We start from the raw sequence: 5,598 nt of genomic DNA on the forward strand, positions 1-5,598 counted from the left end.
AAGCTGTTTAAGCCACAGTCGATTTAGGGTATGTAAACTTTCTGACCACTGGAATGTGATACAGTGAATTATAAGTGAAATAATCTGTCTGCTAAACAATTGTTGGCATGCAACAATTACATGTGTCATGCACGAAGTAGATGTCGCCAAACGACTTACCAAAACTATACGTTGTTAACAAGAAATCGTGTGGAGTGGTTGAAAAATTAGTTTTAAATGACTCCACCTAAGTTGTATGTGTCACGTTCCTGACTGTTTTCTGTTGTTTGTATGTGTGTGATGTCAGGGCCGTGAGTTTGTGGTGGGCAGTCTATGTTTGCTGTCATGTTTTGTTTTTGGGGTTGCTGGTATGGGCTCTTTAGATTAGCAGGCAGGTTGTTTTTGCTTTCCTCTAATTGAGAAGTATATAAGGTAGGTTGTTTCATGTTGTTGGTGGGTGATTGTTTCCGTGTCTGGTCTTGCGGTACCACGACGGGACTGTTACGTTTGTTCGTTCGTTGGTTATAGTTCCTGTACCTGTTCCTTACGTTGCTTCGTGTTTTAATGTAAGTACTACATGGTGTAGGTCAGTCTACAATGTCGTTTTTTGTTATTTTTAATCCTTCCCAGTGTTTTTTTCGTGTTCGTCGATTGATTTAATAATCATTATGTATTCAAACCCGCTGCAATTTATGGTGCGAATCCTACTCCTCCTCTTCGTATTGAAGGGGAGGAGAAACACCGTTTACAGTATGTAACGTCCGACTTCAACTGTATATTATATACACCTGTTCCTGAAAGGCCCCCCAGAGTATGAAGCACAGGGGTGGCACCATCGTGTTGTGGGGGTGCTTTGCTGCAGGAGGGACTGGTGCACTTCACAAAATAGATGGCATCATGGGGGCAGGAAAATTATGTGGATATATTGAAGCAACATCTCAAGACATCAGTCAGGAAGTTAAAGCTTGGTCGCAAATGGGTCTTCCAAATGGCCAATGACCCCAAGCATACTTCCAAAGTTGTGGCAAAGTAGGGGCTTCATAGCAAAGGGGCTGAATATATTTGCACGCACCACTTTTCAAWTTTTTATTTTTTAGAATTRTTTGAAACAAGTAATTTTTTTKATTTCACTTCGCCAATTTTAACTATTTTGTGTATGTCAATTACATGAWATCCAAATAAGAATCCATTTAAATTACAGGTTGTAATGCAACAAAATAGGAAAAATGGCACGGGGGTTGAATACTTTTGCAAGGCATTGTACGTGGTGTGTATCTGTATACGTGCCTGTGTGTGTCTAATGTGTCTGTAGGGTCCCTGGCCTTGTTGGAAAATCTCAGGACCATCAAATAGCTCCTTACAAAAAGACTGAGATCAGCTGGGCTTAGAATGAGCTCCATCCATCTTCCAGGTCCCCGTCATGGGACACACCTGGGTTGTGTTCATTAGGCAACAAACAGAAGAAAAACCACCTGGACTTGTCCAATAAGAAATGGTCATTTTAATTGTCCATTGCAAAACGTTTTCCATTGCAGGACATAATGAACAGGACCGCCATCTTTCTCTGTCTTTTGGAACGTTACTTCTACATAGCTATATGATACATACAATTCAGATTTACTGACATGAGAAAAAAACTACATTGATTGACTTCAAAACAGTCCAKCTGACGTTTATCCCAGCCCGATGACAGAAAGAAGGAAAACACAACATTTCTTTGGAACCTTTGGAACCTCTATTGAAATTCTATTTCAATAGAGAGGAACACAGTGTCAGCATTCTCTGACAGGGGCCTTGAGAGGGAGTTTATCTCATCGTTAGTTAAGTATCATATTTCCCTACATACTGCAAGTGCCTAATTGGAGAAGGGGGGTTGGGGAGGAGGAAGGGGGTAATTTGGGAGGCCTTATTAACTGGAACAAATTCGGCGAGCTGTTAAAGAGAAGGGAAGAGGAAACGACGCTAGCTGCCTCTGTGTTTCGGTCGACTCTCTGTTAAGGCCCGGCTCTCGTGATTGATAACGGCACCAGTCGGGAGAGAGTCAAACTGGGAGAGATGAAGGAGTGACTGGGGAAAAGAAGAGGGAGGGATGGATGGAGAGAGAGGGCAGGAGGGTGAGAGAAAAGAGAGATTGGAGGTGGGGTGGAGTGATTGGAGACATATGCTAGCTCTCAGGCGAAAGAGCGATGGAGAGAAGAATGAGAGAGGGAAAGGGAGGAGATAGATGGCAGTGCCGGGCCATGTCAGGAAGGCTCTCTTCATCATAAATTCCACCCCTTTTTGTGTTTTTTTTGGACATGTTTGTCAAGAGAAGGGGAAGGGAGAGAATGATGATGGTGATTGGGATGTGTGTGTGTGCARGCTAGTGTGAGTGTAAATGTACATGCGCTTGGCTGCAAAAGCTGGGGCCAAGCAGGAGATGGTGTCAGATTGGCGGGGTGACACTGTTTRCCATTTCCATAATTCACAGCGACAGAACGGGTTTGGCTGGCCACGTTGAAACAACAGCTCTTTTGCTCGGGTGCCACACCGGGGTTGCCAAAATTCCCAGTGGCAGCTGACCTAGCACAAGTTTTGGCACACCGAAAAAGGGGAACAACATAACGCGGGCCAGTGACAGATCTGCCATCAGGAATGACGGGAACTCAAACCAGCGAGTCACTTTTCTTTCTATACACATCTGGTTCACCATTGTATTGTAGGCACAGTAAGTACATCAAGATTAACATCCCCAAATATATTTTACAGTTATTGAAAAGACATCTTTCATATGCTTTTTCCCTGAATTGATATATTCATCTGTTAAAATGTATAGCCAAATATTTGATTACTGTACCGAAGTCGTAAAATCAATAAAATAAAATAAAATGTATTTTCTTGCAAATCTTTTGCCAAACTTCATACTTCTATCGGTTCTTATTTAAATATATATATATATATATATATATATATATATTAATAATAATAATAGTAGGTGTTTTAAAAGTTTGAGACCCATACTTAGAAAAGTAGATGAAGTGTCATTGTCAAAAAAAATATTTTTTAGTATTTTTAGCGACTTCAAACTCTGTTCAAAAACAATTTGGAATGTAAGGGAAGGGTTACAGCCACAGTCTTGAAGATGTCCCTGCTGTTCAATGATCATTTCAATGAATGCCACATACCCCACTGATACTCTAAGAATATAACGCATATATGCATGTCCCAATTTTACAGTGATTACATTTTCCAACGACATAGCTTGCTTGTTCTCTTCCAAACCAAGAGGCGAGGCTGCTGTTGGGCCAAAACACCAGACTTTGTATTATAATGTATATTYCTGCCTTAATTGTTGCTGGACCCCAGAAAGTGTGGCAGCAGCTAATGGGGATCCATAATAAATACGAATACTCCAGACTGTGGCTTTAACGGCACGCTGCGGAAAGTTGTGCCTCATTGATTGACATCACCAGCCTTGTCATAATTGAACATAATTGGGGCAATTTAGAGAGGTCTTTTGAAAAGTGACCAAATAATAACACATYACTTGACTAGGGCATTGTTTTCTCAAATAATTGTGCAATAAGCGCCCCGCACACCATTAGTTACATTTTCTCATAAAAATAATACGCCTTTTGAACTAATACACTCCTCAAACGCCAAACGTGTGGCTGGTGGAGAGATGGTGTAGACTGGTCCCAGCAAAATAAACAAGAGTACAGACGTAGCAATTAAAAGGTAGAAGAACAATACCATGATATGGTTAGTGTTTCTTCATGTGAAGTAATATGAATTGAGTGTCTATCTTACTCTCCCTTCCTCGTTCATACCAGTTGTGTAGACTTGAAGCAAATTACCATTGCAGCAATTGGGATAACTACCATTAACAATTGTACTTGCAGGTATTGATCAATTCTACTTAGGGCATGGGTAGCATGGACACTGAGTTGCCAAATATTATTTTCCATCATTGGATGGAAAATAAAGTTTGCCGCCAAAACATGAATAAATGAATAAATCCAATATATATATATATATTTCCTTTCCACTTCAGATTAWTATCATTCAGGTTTCATTCCTCAAAATATTTGATAGATTACCATTTGTTGGAATGAGAGATTGCGCTAATATCACATTGAAATTGAAATGATAATTAAAAATTGTTACATTTAACATTTAAGTTAAATGTAACATTTAAGTTAAAAATTGTTAGTTTAAAGCTATTGCTGCCCATAAAACTTTGATTACGTGAACATTAGCCATTACATTTTAATGGGCCTAACCCATGTGGTTACTCCCTGGATTTTATGTACTACAGAAAGCATATGGTGAATAATGGAGAAAGGGAAGGAGAGGGTAAGCCTAACAGAGAGAGACAGCTACTGTGCCTTCAGAAAGTATTCACAAACCCTGACTTTTTCCCCTTTGTGTTACAGCCTGAATTTAAAATGGACTAAATTAAGATTTTTTTTGTCACTGGCCTACAAARAATACCACATAATGTCAAAGTGGAATTATGCTTTTAGAAATGTTGACTAATTAATAAKAATATAKGTCTGAAATGTCTTAAGTATTCAAGTATTCACTAAGTATTCAACCCCTTTGTTATGGTAAGCCTAAATAAGTTCAGGAGTAAAATTGTGCTTAACAAGTCACATAATAAGTTGCATGGACTTTGTGTGCAATAATAGTGTTTAACATGGATTTTGAATGACTACCTCGTCTCTGTAACACACACATACAATTATCTGTAAGGTCCCTCAGTCGAGCAGTGAATTTCAAAAACAGATTCAACCACAAAGATCAGGGAGGTTTTCCAATGCCTCGCAAAGAAGGGAACCTATTGGTAGAGGGGAAAACTGCTTGTACTGTACTGCATGATTGTAGCGGGTTTACTAACGTGTTAGTTCTAATAGCTATGTTGACTAGCAATGATGTTAAAACCTCTCTAGGGTATGTGGGACGGTAGCGTCTCACCTCATCAACAGCCAGTGAAACTGTAGGGCGCCAAATTCAAAACAACATAAATCTCCTTGTTGTTCGCGCGTTCAGTACACAATCTAAACTCACGACGCACGTGCAAGTCCAGCGGAAAGTACGGACAAAAAGTACAAAAAGTTCCGTTACAGTCCGTAGAAACATGTCAAACGATGTATAGAATCAATCTTTAGGATGTTTTTAACATAAATCTTCAATAATGTTCCAACCGGAGAATTCCTTTGTCTTCAGAAATGCGATGGAAGTAAACTGCCTGCTACTTCAGGCCCAGATACTAGGATATGCATTTTTAGTAGATTTGGATAGGAAACACTCTGAAGTTTCTAACAATTGTTGAATGATGTCTGTGAGTATAACAGAACTCATATGGCAGGCAAAAACCTGAGAAAAAATCCAACCAGGAAGTGGGAAATCTGAGGTTGTAGGTTTTTCAACTCTTTGCTTATCCAAGATACAGTGGAAATTGGGTCATGTTGCACTTCCTAAGGCTTCCACTAGATGTCAACAGTCTTTAGAACCTTGTTTGATGCTCTTACTGTGAGGTGGGGCGAATGAGAGGAGATTGAGTAAGGTCTCTCCCAGAGTGCCACGAGCTGACCATACGATGACCATGCACGTTCATGTGAGAGTTAGCTGCATTCC

This window comes from Salvelinus sp. IW2-2015, linkage group LG30 (genome assembly GCF_002910315.2).
Source record: "Salvelinus sp. IW2-2015 linkage group LG30, ASM291031v2, whole genome shotgun sequence".
NCBI lineage: Eukaryota > Metazoa > Chordata > Actinopteri > Salmoniformes > Salmonidae > Salvelinus > Salvelinus sp. IW2-2015.